Raw genomic sequence first — 21,462 nt, forward strand, 5'->3', positions numbered from 1 at the left:
AACATCTCATGCAATAGGACCTGCAGATCTCATTAGTTTCCTAATGTATGAGCTACCACATTAGAAAACCCAATACACCATTGTCCCCCACTCCTTGAGGCTAAGCATTGATTGGTTCTTGAAGAATGAACCTTCCAGATCAAAGTTTAGTCATATTGGTGAACTTTGCACTCTTATCTCAATTCTTTTTGGTAGATGCATAGAAAACTAATTGTAGGCTTCTCAATCTGGCGTGTTCCATAAGCACTACAGTTACTCAGAAAATGCTTTAAAACAACAAATATCTTGAAATTTCATTAATGTTAATTTTTATCAAAATGCAAATAAACTGAACAGCTGTCAGTGCTGGGGTTGGAAACCCTGTTTGTTCAGTAAAGAGTTAGCTTTATCTTTCATATAAATTGAACCCAAATATTTTTTGTAGGTTTCAAACAAGGGTTTTTGCGTATTCCTTTTTAATCTTTATTTTACCATTTCATTGTTTCATCTGGAAATAATGCAGTCTTGACATAAGCAAGTTCTAGAAATCTGACCTGTATATCCACATCAGAATCATCTGGATGAAATCTATTTATTGGATAAACATCCAATATTATTTGCTCACTGGACGCTCTTCCAATTTTGACCATATTTTTCTAAGTTTATCACAGTGATGGGCATTACTGGGAATACTTTTCTTCTATCTGGGGTTCTGCTAGTCCGACTTTGGATCCCTTAGTATGGAGTATGTGTCCTTGAATCTAAAGCACCACAGAAAACTCATTTTCACAGACTTATCATATGAAAGAGCTAGAGTTTGAACAGTAACAGTTAAATAACAGTAACAGTTTAGCATAGTACACAGAATTGGGATTGGAGTATATTTATTTATTTAATTCAGGATTTTATTGTTATTTGAGGAGAGCATTGTTTTAGGCTGCCTATTGGTAGAATTACCAGTGGTAGGCAAATATATCCATTGAGGTAATAATGAATTTCACCAATACGAGTATAAGATTGTGTTAAACAGTACAAATTTGAAACAGAGCAAAACCAAACACAAAAGAATGTACTGGGATAAAATGTGTATTAATAAATTGGGCTAGCAAGTGACTGAGTCTGGTACCTTTTTCTGAAAGTAGAACTAATGACATCAGAATGACTATTCATTGGGTAAGCCGCTACTCAGTGAGAGTGATGTAATCAGTATCTGGCTCAGAGTCATTTGCTCACCTTAATTTAAAAATACTATGACAAAACATGTCACTTCACAGCAGGAGATTTTAAAGAGCAAAGTCTAGGTGGGATAATGACTGCTTTGATGTTTTACCCAGACAAATAAGTGGCTCTTTGGAAGACTGTGTCTTCTAAATTGATGATTAGGATAATTCTTTTCAGAGTTCAGACTCCATTTTTGTTTGTGTTTTTAGTTTTAGCAAAATGAAAAATGTTGAGATCCAGTTCTGCAATCCTTACTCATGCCATAAGAACAGCCATACTGAGTCAGACCAAAGGTCCATTAAGCCCAATACCCTGTCTGCCGCCTGTGGCCAATACCAGATGCCCCAGAGGGAGGGATCACAACAGGTAATCCTCACGTGATCCCTCCTCTGTCACCCACCTCCAGAAAAACAGAGGCCAGGGATACCATTCCTACCTGTCCTGGCTAATAGCCACTAATAGACCTAACCTCCATGAATGTATCTAGCTCTTTTTTGAACCCTGTTAAAATTCTAGCCTTCACCGCATCTTTTGGCAAGATGTTCCACAGGTTGACTGTGCTCTGAATGAAGAAAAACCTATTTTTGTTTGTTTTAAACCTGCTGCCTCTTAATTTCATTTGATGACCCCTAGTTCTTATATTATGGGAATAAGTAAATAATTTTTCCTCATTCACTTTTTACATACCAGTCATGATTTTATAGACCTCTATCATATCCCCCCTTAGGCTCCTCCTTTCTAAGCTGAAAAGTCCAAGTCTTTTTAATCTCTCTTCATATGGGACCCATTCCAAACCACTAATCATTTTTGTTGCCCTTTTCTGAACCTTTTCCAATGTCAATACATCTTTTTTGGGATGAGGCGACCACATCAGTATGCAATATTCAAGATGCCATGTATCACTTATTCAAGTGATTAACTCTAGATTACTTCTAAAGGTGATGAACAAAATAATTAAAAGTTTTAATGATTAAGAGTTAACAAAATCAGGTCCAAAATTAGTGTCCACTTTTGAATCCAGGCACAAACATGTTTTGTTTTCTTAATGTATTTCTCATTTCTAATCTACAAAACTTGACCTTTTTAAATTATACAGTTCCACTTCCCAGGCTTGCTTCTCTCTTGCCTGGAAGCTTATTCTGAATGCTGTTAAAATTAATAAAATACACTGTTAGTTTTAGAACAGAACAACATGTGGGCACTGTAGGGCACTACTTATTATGGACCTGTGGTTTTAGTATGGGCATTTGAACAAATTCTACTACTTATTCCTAAAACAGTTATGCATTTGTATTTAAATTATGTAAAGCCCATCTATTTAGCTTGATGATAAAACTAAAACTTCCCAGGTACTTTCAAGCATCAAAAGAAAAGTTATTTCTCACCATCAGTGTGGGGTTTGGGGGTTTTTTGGTCTTTTTGTTTGGTTTGGTTGATTTTTTTTTTGCATTCCATCAGTCCTAATCTTACATTCAAATGAGAGTTGAGAGTAAAATATGTTTTCCTTTATTTATATGGATTAATATTAGAAGTGACCACACAAAACCAATTTACTTTTAAATAAATGTGTTAAAACATTTAATACACATACGCGTGTAATACAAGTGCTTGTAGACATTATTTTGACTCATGATAATGGATTCTTGCAATTCTTGCATTGAATTATCAGAGTACTAGAAATAAATGGCAGAATAATTCAATAATACAGCTACAGACATGGGACAAGAGTTGCATCACCTATACTTCCTGAAATTTTATTTTGATGAGGTTTCCATAGCAAATGTAAGATTAAATTAGTATTATCATGTGATAATATACAACAACCACTAACCCCACAACTGCCACATCAAAATGATACTCATTCATTTGGTTTAGCCAAGTACCCTAAAGACTAGCAGATTTATTTGAGCATAAGATTTTGAAGGTAAAAACCACTTAATCAAATGCCTGTTATTTCAAGGGAATGTTTGTGGAATATAACGACACTTCTTAACATGACTAAGGGCAGCAGAATCTGACCAACTCTACCGAGAAGTTAATTTTGCATTGAATCCTAGAATGCTAGTGCTTGAAGAGACCTCAGGAAGTCATCAAGTTCAGTCCCCTGCCCAAAACAGGACTAATCCCAAATAAATCATCCCAGCCAGGGCTTTGTCAAGATGGGACGTAAAAACCTCCATAGATGGAGATTCCACCACTACCCCAGGTAATCCATTCCAGTACTTCACCACTCTCCTAGTGAAATAGTTTTTCCTAATATCCAACCTAGACCCCCTCACAGTAACCTGAGACCATTGCTCCTTGTTCTGCCATCCATCACTACTGAGAACAGCCTCGCTCCATCTTCTCTGGAACCTCCCTTCAGGAAGTTGAAGGCTGCTATCAAATCCCCCTCACTCTTCACTTCTGCAGACTGACTAATCCCAAATACCTCAGTCTCTCCTCGTAGGTCAAGTGCTCTAGCCCTCTAATCATTTTGGTTGCCCTCCGCTGGACCCTCTCCACATCCTTTCTATAACAGGGGCCTAGAACTGGACACAATACTCGAGATGTGGCCTCACCAATGCCAAATAAAGGGGAATAATAACTTCTCTAGATCTAATAGAAAAGCTCCTCCTAATGCACCCCAATATTAGCCTTCTTGCTACGAGGAATACTGTTGACTCATATCATGTTTGTCATCCACTGTAACCCCCAGGTCCTTTTCTGCTGAACTGCTACTTAGCCAGTTGGTCTCCAACCTGTAATAGTGGATTATAAAGTAAAAGACAAATATGTAGACATATATATTGGAGTAAAATTAATTTTATGTTACAATGTGTCATATAATAACATAGGACATGTCATCTAGCAACTTCAGTAAGTAAAAATGAAGTATGTGGCTTGTTATACTTAGCACTTAACTGAGCATTTTACATCTTTGATGAACTGTTCAAACACAAGAGCTAGAATCTGACTAGTTCTGCACATGTATGCAAGGAGAAATAATGGTGTAAGCCATGACAAAAAGATGAGACAATCACCATTGCTCTGAACCTCTTTACTCACTGTCCAACTCAACAGGTTCAGCACAGAAGAGCACTTCTTCAAAAGCTGTCACAATGATTGTTCTAATGCATGTTCCTTTCTGCATTCCTGAAGGTATTCTGGCTATATTACACAGAATTTCTTTTTGGGACTACTGCTTGCAGATAGCACCTGTGCTGGAGGCTGACTATGAAAGACATCCTAATCATGGCCACTGACAGGAGTAGTGGGAAAGGGAGCAGTTGTCACAGTGGCTGGTGATTTAAAGGGGCCTGGAGTTCTGGATCACCACTGATGCTCCTGTGGGAGCATCAGAAGCTGGAGCCTTGGGCACTTTAAAGAGCCACTGGATCCCTGGATGGTACTGAAAGGGTGGCTGGGAAGGCTATCTCCAGCCATGCCTCTTCTGCCTAAGGCCCTGCCCCTTTTGGGAGGCCCAGAACTGAGGGCCCTTCCCACCTTGCCCAGGGCCTGGTGAAGTCTGTTGCCACTACTGGTCCTATTTAATCCTGTGAGGTAAATTTAGAGATGAGGATTGATCTTTATAAAACAATCCTACAGGATTAATAAGAATGAAGTCAGTCTTAAATTTAATATCATTTTATAGAAGCCATTCTAAAAAACCCCAAAGATAGAAATATAATATATAGCATACCATTTCTGTATTTTAAGCCACCCTAGAGCTGGGATCTAATTCTCCTACAGAGAAAGATATAACCTGGTCCAGAAGTTGGAAGCTAAAGGTCAGCAAGTTTGGACTGGAAATAAGATGCATGATTTTAACAGTGAGAGTAATGAACAGTTTACCAAGATTCATGGTGGAATTTCTGGCAATTTTAAAAACAAGACAAGATGTTTTTCCTAAAGCTCTACTCTAGATATTGTTTTGGGAAAGTTCTATGGTGTGTGTTACACAGGAGGTCAAATAGGATGATAACAACAATACTGTCTAGCCTTGGAATCCATGAAAGCGTCTATAAAATTGAAAAAGAACTTACAGAAAGATCAACCATTTCTATGACGCCTCCATAAGAGGAAACCGAGATAAAGCAAAGCAGCAGGACATGTTTAAAATCCGTCTGCAAATCAACAACAAACCCAGGATTCCTGTTTGTTTCCAGCCCTAAAATATTCAGACTGTCTGCATCGCTTGCAAAGTTAATTTAAACCACAAATGGAAGGGGAAATGGAAGGGGATCCAGGACTCCAGGAGTCAGGGTAGAGGGCGAGAGGCCCACAGCAGAAATTTGGGGGGTGGAGGAGTCAGGGTGGGAGTTTGAGTGTGGGGAAGGGATGGAAATGTGAGGGTACAGGATTCAGGGCTGGGGTTTGGGCGGTATGGGGAGCTTAGGGCAGGATGTCAGGATATAGAAGTCAGGGAATGGGTTTGGTAGGTGTGTGGGACTTAGGGTAGGGGCAGAAGGGTAGGGGTGACTGACAGCTGCTCCTCAGGGCTGGCCCAGGATGATGAGGGCTGCACTGTTCACTGGTCAGCTGGCCAGTGGCTGCCCCACAGAGTCACCCCACAGAGCCAGGCCAAGGCAACAGAGGGCCGTACTGCCTGGACTATTGGCTGCTGCTGCCGGGCTGGGGCTGTGCTGCCCAACCTAGCACTGACTGCTCCTGGGGGTGGGGCAGGGCTGGGACAACCATGGGCTGTGATAGTGGAGGCTGCTCCTCAAGGCTGCTCCAGGGGTTGTGCTGCTCAGCCTGCTGATGACTACTCTCCGGCCCAGGCTGAGGCAGCAAGAGCTATGGTTGTTCCCTGGGACCAAGCCAGGCAATGGGACCCTTGCCGATAGGCCAGCCGCTGCTCCCTGGGGCTGGCATGCTTGCTGCCTCCTGTAGTCATTCCAGAGTATAACTGTCCATCCAGCAGAGCCCTCCCTTTCCAATGATGAGAAGCAATCAGTTTCCAGGCATAACCTATTGCTCTGGCACAACCAAATATTGACCTTGCTTTACGTTATGATAAGAGGAAGCTGCATACCAAATATGGTGGTCCTACCTCTTACTATTTAGGAGGAGTTCTTGAACAGACCTACGGAGGGATGCAAAGGCAGACAGACAGACAGACAGACAGACAGACAGACAAACTCTCTCAGATATATAGTAGATAATTTGAAATTCTTTTTACAAAGAATGTACTTTCATGTTGGTAGGAGACAGACATGCAGAATTGCTACTACTGCGTTTTAGTCCGTGTATTCTCTCTCACCAAGAGGCCCCAGTTAAGCTAACATTTCCTTTCAATATCTGTTCTGATTTTTCTGGTTAAAGGCCACAACTCCCTATTCACAACTTCCCTCCCAAATGGAGGTCTGCTTTCGAGTCTGGCATCATGTTAATTTCTGTCACTAAAGATAACGTTATTAAAATAAAACAAACAAAAAACTAAAATAAAAAAAATCATCCTGCTCCCAAAACCAATTCAAGGCTGAGGCTAGGACTACAAACATAACTATATTTCAGCCTGGGGCACTGATCTCTCATCTGTATTTTCAGAACCATCTTGAGAATCAGAAAATTATTTGAAACCCAGCATCTGAAAACTTTTAACCAACACTTGCAGGAAAATAGTATGTACCAAAAATTAAGATCATCATTATCTCTTGACATCTTCTCTAATATTGCCCAGTTTCGCTTTCTATGCTACAGTAATTCTGATTTTGAACACAATCAAACTGAGAAGCTTGTGGGTTGTGGCTACAGGCATTCCTTTCTTTAAGAGCTATTTCTGCTTTCTAATTATATCATCATTAGAAAATAACCAGTAGCAAATCTTCTGGAGGGGTATCCATTCATTAATGCAGACAGATAAGGCTCTATTCCATTGGAAGTAATGAAGTGGAAACATCTACATTAGCTCTAAAACTCTTGAGACCATGCCCACAACACCCTCCATAGTCATAAAGTACTGACGGCCATCTTTTACCCTAAGAGTGTGTCATGTAAGTGAAACAATTATCAGCCCAGTTTTATTAGCTAGGTAAATAAACTTTTAGTAATGTTATGTTCTTGCTCTAAAATATCTAAACTGTTTCCTCCATCCCCATTAAGAATTCACTCTTCTCAAGTCTCTTACATTTGAGATTTATCTAATCTCTACATAGACTTCTTATTTTGTGTACTACAGTAGCTTCTGGAGCCTTCCAATAAGATTAAATACCTTGTGTTAATAGCTGAACAAACTTGAGACATACCATGCCCTGAAGAATTTACAATCTAATTTAAGACACAATACCAATGAATGTAACTATTGAAAAGAATGTAGTGGGTATATTACAGGTTTTTTGAAGCACAATTGTGTGTGTATGTGTCCATAGGGCTGTATTAAGGAGGGGGGAGGCTATCCGGGCAGCTGTCCGGGTGCCAACCTATGGGGGGCCCCTTACAGCTGCCATCAGGTGCCGCACGCCCGGGGCCGGGGGCCGCACGGCACCTCTTAGAGCTGCAATTAGACACCGCGTGCCCGACTGCAGCTGTAAGGTGCGCAGCATGCTGGGGAGCAGGGCTGCACATGCGCTATCAGCCCGGGGGCAGAGCAGTGCATGTGTCGCATGCCTGCTGCCCAGGGTGCAGAAATGGCTCGAGCCAGCCCTGTGTGTCCGTGTGTGTAAAAATGTTTCAATAAGATGAACAGTCCTGCTGTTCACCTAACTAGCTATTATCATCTTTCATAAAGCCTTCCAAATATGATAGCTCAAACTTGCAAACCTGTCTTACTTTCAGCTGAAGTAACTAGTAACTTCTGGAGGGAATGGACTAGAACCCACCACCCTATGCATCCCAGGTGAATACCCTGTCCAAAGTAACTTGTACCTCACATACTTAATGGCGGAAGGATCAAATCCTATATTAGATATGTTATGCCACTAATGTCGCGTTCCTTATTTTAAAATAGGCTTAGATACCTCCTGAAAAATAAACATCTCCCCTGAGTGAACATTGCTAGTAATTCAGTTTTCAGTGCTTTTCAAGTTTTGATAGAAAAGGAACTTTTATTTCACAGGTTACGAGTAATTTAAAGTCATGAATGGTACATTTTGCTACGACAATTACAGGCAGTCACCGACTTACGCGGATCCAACTTACGTCGGATCCGCACTTACGAACGGGGCTTTCTCGCCCCGGAGGTCGAGGTGGCGGATTGCTACCTGCGAGCTCCGGGGCGAGAAAGCCCCGTTCGTAAGCTGCTCCGGTGCCCCTGGTCTGCTGGAGACCGTCTCCAGCAGACCAGGGGCACCGGGCGGGTTCCTGCGCTTCTGAGGCTTTGCCAGAGCAAAGCCTCAGAAGCGCGGGAACCCGCCGCGGCTGCGGCTTCAGTCCCGGTGCCTGTGGTCTGCTGGGGACCGTCCCCAGCAGACCACAGGCACCGGGACTGAAGCCGCAGCCGCAGCGGGGTCCCTCGCCTTTGAGACTTTGCCAGAGCAAAGCCTCAGAGGCGCGGCACCCCGCTGCCGCTGCGGCTCTGCTCCCCGTGTCCCTGGTCTGCTGGGGGGGGGGGCGCAGCTAGTGTGCCCCCCCCCCAGCAGACCAGGTTTTTGTTTTGGACCCTGGGGCAGAGCAGCTGGGGCGCTGCCGATTGGTCCTGCAGTGCCGCTCTGGGCACTACTGGACCAACCCGGCAGCACCCCAGCTGCTCTGCCCCAGGTCCTGATTCAGCCGCTGCTGGTCAGTTTCAGCAGCGGCTGAATCAAGACGCCTGGGGCAGAGCAGATGGGGTGCTGCTGGGTTGGTCCAGTAGCACCGAGGAGCGGCGCTACTGGAGCAACCCAGCAGCACCCCAGCTGCTCTGCCCCAGGCGTCCCCAAGTCAGCTTCTGTTGAAACTGACCAGCGCTGACTACAGGAAGCCCGAGGCAGAGTTGTTCTGCCCCGGGCTTCCTGGAATCAGCTGCTGATCAGTTTCAGCAGCAGCTGACTTGGGGACGCCTGGGGTTCTTAAGTTGATTCTGTATGTAAGTCAGAACTGGCGGTCAGTTTCAGCAGCGGCTGAATCTGGACGCCAGTTCCGAATTACATACAGATTCAACTTAAGAACAAACCTACAGTCCCTATCTTGTATGTAACCCGGGGACTGCCTGTACACACTTTTATTTAGCAACAGTCTACTGAAATTCGAGTTTGCTGCAAGGCAACTGTTCAAACTTTTCATCCAGCTTCCACATGTTTGAGTGCAATATAACAAGTACAGGTCGGTGATTTCACACCAAAACAAAGGGAGGCTGGCCTGTGAGAATTTTGCTGCAATGCCTTCCACTAGCTAAATATGTGCATACTAAAAACATAAATTGGTAGCAATAGTTTACTTTATTTACCAGAAAACTACACTCTGTAACTAATCAAAGCATTTCATTAAGTAAATTTATCTTTTTATTTCCCTCCCTCAAAACAAACTACCTAGTATTGAGATGGAAAAGGCTTTCTTTATAGAGATTGTGGAAGCACAAGGATTTTGACCATTTGTTGCAAAAAACATGACCTTTTCAAATCACTGGCATGACACTATTGAGGTAGGAGAGTTATATGTACTGTTAACATTTGGTTCCCAGCTGTGCTAGAATTTCTCCATTGAAATTCTCTTTAGCTAAAAGCTCATTTCACTACACAACCAGCATTTTCTCAGCTTCAACTCTATTACTGAACCTTGTGGTTACACTGGTAGAGTGGACAATAATCCAATTAGCCAGGAATCAAGTAAAGCCATCCTTCATTCTGCTTAAGTCACTCACAATAAAGCATATCCTACTGATACACTCCTCAACGTATCAGAACATTTAATTGCCTGAAATAGGTTAGTCACCTGTAATGACAGCAACAAGAATTTCTTGTGACAAGATCCAATTCTTGTTCATTCTGCCTGACATCAGACCTTTACATTAATCATTTTTGCTTAATATATTTTTAAAAGCCCACAAAGTTTCCTAGGGAATGGACTGGTTTGCATAATATACAGATTATTTCAGTTGCTTGATCACTGTAATAAATGCCAGGGAAGACAAACAAACATTGCTTGCAAATGAAGCACTGCATGCAAATTTCATTTTTATTGGAATGACATTTGGTGATCTCCTCTGGAACTTTAAATTGATGAGATTTCCTCAAATAGACATTGTTTGCAATAGCTGGTTAATGAATACCCAAAAGACATGATTTTTGTTTGAAAACAAATACATATATAAGCAACCTTATTAAAAATATAGGCTGGAAAATCTCTTATTGAAAATGCTGCAATAGACAGAGGCCATTTCAAAGCACAGGAGAGCAACATTTCATGAATAAATCAGAAGGCACCAAGATTAAACAAACATGTAAAGTTTGAAAATTAATCTAAAGGAGGATGATTAATGAAAGCAACAAATTAATTTAATTTGCATTTGAACATTTCACATTATACTCGCTGCCGTTTGCATGAACTCAATTTCAAAGAGTTTGATTATACAAATGCATATTGTTAAAAGGTCAGAAAATAGTCCAGAACTTTAATTCCCTGATAGTGAGGATTAAGCAGGTTACAGAATGTTATGTGTCTTTGCTACTTGTTAGTGGTAATAAGCTAGATTTACAGATGTTTAATTCAGATGGAGAAAATTGCTCCTTTTCCCAGACAAAGGAAAATGTGATAAGCAAAATCGCCAGATTACTATGAGAAAAAGAAAGTGCCTGCTCATACATGGTCAGAGAGGTTTTTATAACTAACACTTGCTACGCCTTTCCCAGACCTACATGTGATGATGATACCAATTTGAGGTTCAGCTTGAGTTTTGCCTGGCATTGGGAGCAATCAGTCCTGGGCCATACAGCAAACAGTGACATGACCAAGATTCAAACTGTGGTGTTCTCGCTCATGCCACTACTCAACTATATGGACTCTCAAAAGATCTCACTTCCTTTTCCACAGTTTATATCCTTGCCTCATTATGTTTTTGTAGCAATGCAGGGTGTTTGGAAGTGGATTGTAGTGCTATATCATGTATTTCATAATTCTTTTTAAACATCTTTGTTTAATGGATTGACACTGACACTATGATTTGTTCTAGTGCCCGACGTACAGTAGCTGGGTTTTATTTAGGTCAGTAGCATTGAAAAAAGACAACAGGCAGCTACTTACTTTATGGTATACTGAAACTCACCAGACCTTAGCATTCTCAAAGCATGAGGATGAGGAAGCTTTTCAAACTCTCATTACTACTCAAGCTTGAAAAAGGGTTTCTACAGTGCAGTATGCATGTATCTGTAACATTCTTTTTTAGTGATTTTAATCAAAGTAAACAGAAAGTGGTCTTGATTGTTCTGTAAATTATTTCTTTTTTGTCTGGGCTGAGTGGCTAGACTCCTTTCCAGTGCAAGAAATGTGGATTTTATTTGAATGAGATACTACAGCTGTACAAAATTCATATGTTTATCCTAAGTAACTGAAACGCTATCAAACCCAACTGATATTATCTACTGTTACAGAATGGAAGCAGTACTGAAAGACATAACTGTGAAGTCCTGTTTGGGATACGGCAACAGTGTCTGATTTGGGTAGCTCTAAATGATAACAACATGCCATCTGTGTTTTAGTGAAGGTTAGCTACTGCTTAAATGATTGTGATTAACAGCCAGAGCTTTATACACTAACAAGCCAACTTTGATTGTAATTCTTTGGAGTGTAATCATGTCTCTACCCTGCAATTAGACACAATGAATGTTGAATTAGAAGCAAAGAAAAAGGATGTGAAATAACTTTCAGAGTTGGAGAAGCAGCCTATTGAACACACGCCAAAGGTGAGTTGATTGGTGAGAATTTTAATAGTTTGGAATACTGCTGATAAACCACGAGACCAAAGAAAATGATAATTTGAAGAGTCACTGGGAAAAATAAACAGCATTCACTGCTTATGTCCTTCACATCAGGCAGGCAGGCTATAATATCAGTGAAACATTGAACATCTGATGTTGCCACAGAAATCTGAACCAAGCTATTATTTTAATTTCAGACCATTCTTGTTTCTTTTGCTGACAGGAGATACCCACAAAATCAGTACCTTTACCTTGTCTACAAATGGCTTTGTTGGAGATGACCTCCTGCTTTTGTTTTCTATTTGATCAGAAAGTACAATATAATTCTGGCTTTAAAACTTTTGCAAGAGTGTGTTGTATATCTATCCACAGGAAACTTTTAAATAAAAAAGGGATTATGGAACTGCAGAAAAAACGATAATATGGGGTGATGCATGGAAATTTACAAAAGCACTGAAAAAACTAACCTTAGATTGTGCATATACAATCTTTAAAAAGAAGCAAATTGAACTATAACCTAAATAGCTGTTAACTCATTGTCCTCAGAGGGGAAAAAAAGTACATAACATGCAGAATTATGGATAAACCCATCACAAAACAAAGATCATGCAAGCATCACTTAAGAATGATCTGGCTCCCATAACACATAGTAAGAATAATACTTTGTACTCATATACCAGGACCTTAGCAAATTCATGGTTCCTTTTTGCTCAATTTCCGAACAACCAGCACTGAAGGTGGAGTAATTATGGCAAGTCCATGATATCCCCTACAATAATCTTGCATCCCCCTGAAACTCGTTTTTGGAACCCAATTTGAAAAAAAATATTGGTATCTCCCATGATATCAGTATAGTATAGGGTAAAAAACAACAAAAGATCAGATTTCACAGGAGAAGACTAGATTTTACAGTCTGACACACATTTTTCATGGCCCTAAACATAGCAGGTTCCATTAAAGGATCTTAAACTTTCCAAACAACAGACTAAAAGGGTCAACATTCACATGACGTAGAGACAAAGTGGATTGCTAACTACTGGAGTGGTACTGATTTCCTTGGATTCCCACATGCTCTAACATTCACAAAATATGGACACCTCACATTGGTAAGGGAATATGTCATTCTTTCTTTGTAGTGTTGTTTTGGCTTCTTGACCTCCAGGCCATTTACACTCTACATTCTGTGTTCCCTTTTTTCCTCTCCTTCCCCTCATGCTATGTTTAGACAACATCCGTCTTTTCAAGAGGGATATAAATTAGGAAGATTGCAAGTGCAAATGAAGTGGGGATCTAAATATCCCACACTTCATTTGCATAATCGTGTCACAGCGGTCTTTTGAAAAAGGGTATTTCAAAAGTGAAACCGCTGTCTAGACGCGGTTCTTTTGGAAAAACAAACAAACCCTTTTTCAAAAGATCCTGTACAGTTTTTTTCCCCAAAAGAACCACGTCTAGATGGCAGTTTCACTTTCAAAATACCCCTTTTCAAAAGACCACTCTGATGCAATTATGCAAATGAAGCGCTGGATATTTAAATCCCTGCTTCATTTATGCTATTGATCTGCCTAATTTACATCCCTCTTTCGAAAGAGGGATGTAGTCTACACATGCCCTCAGTGTTCTCATATTCTCTTTCCTCAATCTGCTTTGACTGTGCACACTAAATCCTGTGAAATATGCACCCTACTCATCTCTAGATACACACTGCACTACAGTTACTCACAGCCCTCTTGCTCTTGACTTCACATTCATCCATAACTGAATCTTCAGTTTCTGCTCCTACCAGTGTCATGCTTTTCTCAAGCTCCTGTGCTCCTTAATATCTCTGCTCCTCTATGGCCTTCACCTCCTCCAGCAGACTGTGGAGGAAAGAAGGAATTTGCACTGTTCTGTGCAATCAAGAGAAAAGCAGGTCTGTTCAAATTTCGTATGCCTCCAGGTTGAGGAGGATAATGAAGCTTTGAACATGTCTCCAAAAAACAACCCACTGTTTCACAAAATGCCCATATCCCTGTTTAGTAACATAAAGCAAAAAGTTCTGCAACTGGTTCCTGTTGATGTCCAGGATATACCTCGGCATGTATGCCCTTGACAGAGAAGGTCCTGACTACTCCTTTCAAGTTTCTGATGTGGGATAGCCAGTCATTCCAATTCTACCAGTCTTAATTGCTATTGAAGAACAGTGCGCAATCAGACAGAATGGTTCTACATAAAAGACATACTGAAAATATGCTGGCATTTGGAGCATATTTCATTCACATACTAATTTACATACAATAACCAGATATTTTAAAAACTGTCAAAGCCTACTGAGAAGCAAAGTAAAAAAAAAAAAAAAAAAAAGGACTGTGTGCCAGCATGTGATTTTTACAGCCCTACCAGCTAACTCACAAACTCCCCTGCAGAATCCAGTACCTAGTTTTGTGAATAGCACGTTGGGTGCTGGCTCTCCACTGGAGCTACACTAGTATCAAGCATTTGCTGGCTGCTCCTTGATATCACTCACAGGGGATGGAGGGTTCTACAACATGAAGAATGTTGACAAAACAATGAGGCGGTAGAGCATACTCCTTAGGTCTTGAATAGCACTCCTACTGCCACCCATCTCCAGCCATGCACTCCCCCTTTCTTGTGTCTGAGGGGTATAACTGGAGTCATCATTATTCACCTTTGACAGATAGATAGAACAACTAATCCAACACAACTGAGTATAAGTCATTGCTATACATTTGCAACTGTTCATCCCATGCAACTGTTTTAGACCATTCTGTGTAGGAAAAAACAACTGAATGGAAATGCGACTGCAGCTTTTAGTGACATGTAATTTCAGTTCTACACTCATGTGGCTCTGACATTAGAACAGATCCCTGTATTCTGCTTCTATATTGTATTTTCCTCATTGATATTGTTGTTAACAATGAACATTTCAAGTTATTTAGGACCAGCCACAATATATAAAGGAGAAACTGACAATAACAGAGACCAGACAGGAAATTAAGCCCAAAGTCCTTAAAAAGCATGTACTGAAAACTACATGGGTTTCTAATAAGTTTTTACTCTATTAATTATGTATATCACTGTCATAGCTAGGAGCCTCATTCCTTATCCAGGACCCCACTATGTTAGGAGCTGTAGAAAAACAAAACAAGACGACAGACCCTATCCCAAGACAAAAGATAGATCGGGAAGTATAAAGAAGCAATGAGACAATATTGGTCAATGTGATATGCAGATGTATCAGTACCTCAGCAGCCTAACTTAAGTTATTTATGTAGGTATTAATAGGAATATTTGCAACAGTGTTGGCAAAATATTAGTTAATGTTGTTTGCATTATTTTTCATTTCATTTAGCAAAGACAAAATTGTGATGAATCTGTTAAGCAGGGAACTACAACTGTCATCAGTCTCCTCCCCCCTGCACTTCCCTTTCTCCTGGCCAGTGGCCAGACAGGAGAAAGAACCCTGAAGAAATGGCTGGGATTTTGGGGGGAAGCAGCTCCTGCATGATGAGTCTGGAGCTGCAGGGAAGTGACATGCAAAGAACAACCCCCAAGACCATAAATGGGAATGCAGGTAGAACAGGATATGGCTGAGGGAAAATACAAGTAGATGCAGATCTGTCTGAGTCCTATGGAGGAGCAACAGTAGCCAGTGCAGAGAAGCCACATACTACTAAGTCTTCCTGGTCTGGAAATCTGCAAGCTCCTCTTTACTTTATTAGAGGCTGGACTGGAGAAAGCCCTTGACTTAAAGATTCCATAACCCTCAACTAGATTAGAACAGTGGCCCGAGCAAGAAATCTTGTTGCTCTCTTTGGGTATGTCTACACTACAAAGTTAGTTCAAACTAACGGACGTTAGTTCGAACTAACTTTCATAGGCGCTACACTAGCGCTCCGTTAGTTCGAATTTAATTCCAACTAACGGAGTGCTTAGTTCGAACTAGGTAATCTTCATTCCATGAGGATTAAGCCTAGTTCGAACTTACTAGTTCGAATTAAGGGCTGTGTAGCCCCTTAACTCGAACTAGTGGAAGGCTAGCCCTCTCCAGGTTTCCCTGGTGGCCACTCTGGCCAACACCAGGGAAACTCGTCTGCCCCCCACCCGGCCCCGGACCCCTTAAAGGGGCACTGCCTGGCTATGGTGCCCGTGCCAGGTGAAAGCCTGCCAGCACCCAGCTAGCAGACCCTGCACCTGGCATGGCTCGAGCCACCCACCCGATGCCCCCCAGCCCTCCCCCTCTCCCCGGGACCAGGCTGGCAGCTCCCGGGAGCTTGCCCGGGACCGCAAGAGGCGGGCACCCGCCTGGGCTAGTGCGGACATCGTGGTCCTCGTCCACGACCTCCGCACTAGGCACAGGAAAGTGGCTGTCTAGGGCAGGAGAGCTGCCAGCCTGGCCACCCAGGAGCAGGTTTGCATGAAAACCAAGGTGGTCCACTGAGACCCCCGACCCTGAGCTCTGAACTTACAATGGCTGTACTGGGTCAGACCAAAGGTCCATCTAGCCCAGTAGCCTGTCTGCCGACAGCGGCCAACCCTAGGGACCCTGGAGGGGATGGACCGAAGACAGTGACCAAGCCATTTGTCTCGTGCCATCCCTCTCCAGCTTTCCACAAACCTTGGGCAGGGACACCACTCCTACCCCCTGGCTAATACCACTCCATGGACCCAACTTCCATGACTTGATCTCATTTCTCTTTAAACTCTGTTCTAGTTCTAGCCTTCACAGCCTCCTGCAGCAAGGAGTTCCACAGGTTGATTCTTTGCTTTGTGAAGAACAACTTTCTCTTACTAGTTTGAAGCCTGCTACCCATTCCTTTCCTTTGGTGTCCTCTAGTCCTTCTTTATGGGAACTAATGAAGAACTTTTCTGGATGCACCCTCTCCACCCAACTCCTGTCCCCCCTCCGTCTCCTCTTTTCTAAGCTGAGAAGTCCCAGTCTCTTTAGCCTCTCTTCATATGGGACCTGTTCCCAACCCCTGATTATTGTAGTTGCCCTCCCCTCTCCCAGCCTCTCTCTTCCCCTCTCCCACCTCCTTTTCCCAGTCTCCCCCAGTTTTGTTCAATAAAGACAGATTCTATTTTTGAACACAATTGTCCTTTATTTTGTACATCAGGAAGGGGGGCTAGGGAGGGGTAAGTGAAAGGAGGTGAGGGAGGAATGGGGTACGAGCCCCCGATGGGGAGGACTGGGCTGGCTCTGCGGGCTTCTGGGGGTGGAAGCTCTCCTGCAGCCCCCCAATTGCCCCCTCTCCCCAGATGGCAGCCTGTGGCAAGTGCAGCCGGTCCGATGTCCGAGTGCTGTGATGTGCCCAGTGTGGGTAGTCCGGGCACTCCAAGCCAGGACTGCTTTGCAAGCGGGGCACCCCTGAGAACTTTCTGTCCGGGGTGGGGGTTGGGACCCTTTAAACACAGCCCTCGGCTAGCCTGAGACAGCATCTCCACGCTCTAAGTCCTCCTCTGATGCCCTGCCGGCACTGCTTCCAGCCATCCTTAAGCCTGGTTCAGGGTCCACTCTGTGTGGACATGCTAGTTCGAATTAGCAAAATGCTATTTCGAACTAGTTTTTTAGTCTAGATCCGTTAGTTCGAATTAGCTTAGTTCGAATTAACTAATTCGAACTAAGTTAGTTCAAATTAACGTTGTAGTGTAGACGTACCCTTTGAAATGTAAGTCTCTAAGCCCCCTGTCTAGTACAGAGGTGGGCAATAATTTCAGACAGTTTTTAGACAAAAATTCAGAAATTTTGGAAGTGGCCCTGGGCCACCCCAGAAGGGGTGGGGCCTTTGGCAGAAGGGGGAGGGGCTTGACACTTCTGTGCTTCCTCACCCACAGACCCTGATGGGCTTGGGGCAGTGTTCCTTCTAAGCTGTGCGGCAGCACAACTTCACAGGTGATTACTTAGCCCCGCCCACTCAGTCAGCTCTATGCACAGAGCCCTGAACCTCTGATTGGGCGGGGCTGATTAATCACCTGTGAAGCTGTGCTACCACGCAGCTGAGGGAACACTGGCCTGGGGATAAGGGGAGTGCCTGAAGTCTTTGCCCTCCTCCCGAGAATACCACCAGTTCTTCTGAATGTCTGGAGGTTCCCTGTGGTTGCCCACACCCCTGGCAGCGGAAGGAGATTTCACGAGCTATTCAACCCCCAGGTCAGGGTCTGGGGGCAGGAGAACCACAGGAAGTCTCTCATTCCCTGAACCCACCCTGCAACGGGGCGCTGTACTTAGAGTCAATTGCCAGCTGAATAGCCCCTTGTACAGCGGGAGGAGACTTCGCACGCTACCCTGGCCCCCAGATCAATCAGGACCTGGGAGCGGGGGGAGGGGGGGAATGAAGTCTCCTCCTGCCCTGTCTACATCCTACAACGGTCATGTAGTGCTTAGAGTCAAGAAAGATGATTTTCTGAGGCACTATAAAAAAAGAAACTTCAATTAATCAAAGCTCTGGCCTCTCTCTCTATTCCAGAAAGCACTTATATCTAAGTAAATGTTTTAGTTCCACTGAAGGAAACAGGATTTAAGAACTTACACATGTTCCCAAGTAAAGAAGCTTTCCTGAATCACTATGTTCATGGAAAGTTTCATCCCAAATCTCAACTCTGGTGGTATTTCTTTACTAAAATATTTTCACTTCATTTCAACCCTTCTGTGATAAACTATAATGTATGAATTAGAGATGGAGATTCAGATTCTCAGTCACAAATCCTATTAAATGTCTGTTAAGCCCACTGGCTTAATTATTACTGAATTCTCCAGAGACATCAGTTCTGATTTTTAGCAGAAGCTAGTAGGTCTGAGTGTGTGACCCAGTCTACAGATTAGAGTGCGCAAAATACAGAATTTTCATCTATTACACAGTTCATCTACAGAGTTATTTGGAGAAGGTCCTGTTTAAGCTACAGTTTAGGGATTGACTTTGAGGTTGTAGTAAAGTTAGTTTATATATCAATTTCATAGAAAGCTCATGGGAACCCAAAATGGCATGTGGTAACGCAATTAGCTGCTCCAATAAAATTCCGGGCATCCAAATCAGAGCAGAAGAAAATAAGTTCTCTTCCAATGAGGGTTCAGATCCATAGACTCCAAGGCAGTCCAGTTCCCTGAAATTTTCAAGTATTTGAATTTGAGCTACTGACTTGGGCCTCACTAGGAAAAAGGAAGATTGGATTTCAAAGTTGAAAATAGGAAAAGGATTTATGGGTAGGAATAGACTGTAAAATGCATTTGGAAATAAAGATTATGATGGGGCAATTGGCATTAAAAACTATTTTCAAATACAGTATATTTGATGGTCTTTTTGTACTAAGAAGCATGACTGTTCCTTTTAACTTTCAGGTTACTGATCTGAATAATATGGGCATACTTTTGCTTTAATCTTTTCAGAATGACATATATGCAGGCGGCTATCAGAACAAGATGGTTGAATAAAGCATTTTATTGGATAAGAGTGGGAATAAAACATTTTATAACTTCAGTTATGGAATTCATGAAAACAGATACACAAGATTTCATGGAAAGACTATCATTGATTTAAATAGGCTTTGGACCACCCCTTAGATCAATTAGATAAATTACAGAATGTTAAATTTAAAAAAATATGAATATGGGAAGATAGATGGGAATAAAGTAAAAAGAGTGATAAGTATGAGGCAGCAGTACTTTCTTCTTAAGATTTTTTCTTTGCTATCCATCACTATCAGCTCTGGCATAAACATTAGGGAATTGTGTTTAGCCTTTGATAACTTAATCTCTCACTTCCTTTAGAGGCATACCACAAAAAAGTCAGGTTACAATTTATGTCATGTACAGATTATTAAAATGACACATTACAAAAGGCTCAACTATTTAAAGGGTCAAATTAAAAAAAGGGACAACTCCCCACTCAAGTGTCAAGTAAAAAACAGTTTTGTGCGGGGACCAGAGCAGGAAGGTAGAATAATTCTCAATCCCAATGGCAGGGCATGAAGTACCTGTGTACCAAGGTTATGACTACAAACTGCAATCCATGGATAACTGTAGCAACCAAAAACCTCTAGAACAATAAGCGCAGACCATGTGATTTCTGAGGGGGTTCCTCTACCCCTATTCATCTCCAAGCAGCCCTCTCCCTAGCCTCTCTACTCCACTTCTTCCTGCACTCCCCAAGCATGTCCGGCCCTGTTCCTTTCCCTCCAAGTTGCTGAACAGCTGTTTACCTGCACACAGGAAGCACTGAGGAGGAGAGAGAGAGAGAGAGAAGCTGATTATCAAGGCTACTCATGGGCAATGAGTACCACTATTGTCTTTCCACGAGTCTCCAGACCTGGAATACCCATCTATGGAGTCTGCACCTATATCTGGAACTCTCTACACAGGACTAATTAGATGTTCATTCAGCTTGCTTAGCATGCACAGTGCCTCTGTGTCCAAGCAGACATTAGAATTTAAAAATTTGCTACTGAATATGCTAATAATTATTCAAAGTTTTATCTTTGTTCAGTCAATAGCAATATTTTTCAACCCCAGCAAAGACAGTCCAGGTTGAATCTCTCTAGTCTAGCACTCTCTGGTCTGGCAATATCTGTGGTCTGGCATGATTTAGTTAGCCAGATGTCCACTTACCATGCATGAGGCCAACTTTCCTGAGGTCCCATAAAGTTTGTTTACAGCCACCAGTTCTGGCTCTCAGTCTTCTGTGCTGTTATTTAGCTCTAATGTACCCCTACATGTCTTCTAAGAGCCCCGTAAGCAGGAGAAGTGTTTGGTAATGCTCTAGACAATATTGACCTCCTGTGGTTCAGCAATTTCTCTGGTTTGGTGCTGGCCAGGTCCCGAGGATGACAGACTAGAGACCTTCAATCTGTATTCTTTAACAACAAGCTTTAGACCAAGCTTCATACTTCAGCTGTTTTTGCTACAGCTCTGCATAAAGCAATATGGCTTGAACAGTATTAACATCATAAAGTGTCCAAAATCATGAGTCAAAACACACCAAAATCATGAAGTTATCTTAAAAATAATGAGATTTTTTTTAAAAAGTGTTTAGGTTATTTACCTCAATATCTAACACGTTGAGCGCACTCAAGTCAGAATTTCAAGCTTTTCACAACAACTCTGAAGACAAGAGACTATCTTTTTTTATGTAAGGTGACTGAGAACCTCATGTCTTCACATGCGTCCAGTAGCTGGGGTTATATGAAATACACCAAACGTTCCGAGATTCACAATAAAAACATGAGAGCTGTCAAGACTACTAGAATTTACTCAGATAAAATCCTTCCTGATGGTATTCATGCTAACTTTTCTAATAAGTTAACCTATAAGCAGTAAACAAGCACACAAAAAAATCCACACCCAAACCTGAACATCTTGGAAAGTTATGATAACATGGAAACAAAAGGTCTATAATTATAGTATATTGTAGGCTTTTCAGTGGGCACTCCCAAAATGTCAGCAACAGTACTGACA

The 21,462-nt window shown here is 42.1% G+C and overlaps 1 protein-coding gene and 1 long non-coding RNA gene across 9 annotated transcripts in view; one reads left to right on the top strand and one right to left on the bottom strand.

Moving 5' to 3' along the window:
* RALYL (RALY RNA binding protein like) overlaps positions 1–21,462 on the bottom strand; it is a 566,823-nt gene that overhangs the window by 309,552 nt on the left and 235,809 nt on the right. The gene's annotated exons all lie outside the window — the stretch shown is intronic.
* LOC112544055 (uncharacterized) overlaps positions 1–21,462 on the top strand; it is a 37,082-nt gene that overhangs the window by 3,844 nt on the left and 11,776 nt on the right. Inside the window, exon 2 of the long non-coding RNA XR_012901348.1 lies at positions 11,911–11,999. This is a non-coding gene — a long non-coding RNA (uncharacterized LOC112544055). The remainder of the gene's footprint in view (positions 1–11,910; positions 12,000–21,462) is intronic.

This window comes from Pelodiscus sinensis, chromosome 2 (assembly GCF_049634645.1).
Source record: "Pelodiscus sinensis isolate JC-2024 chromosome 2, ASM4963464v1, whole genome shotgun sequence".
Lineage (NCBI taxonomy): Eukaryota > Metazoa > Chordata > Testudines > Trionychidae > Pelodiscus > Pelodiscus sinensis.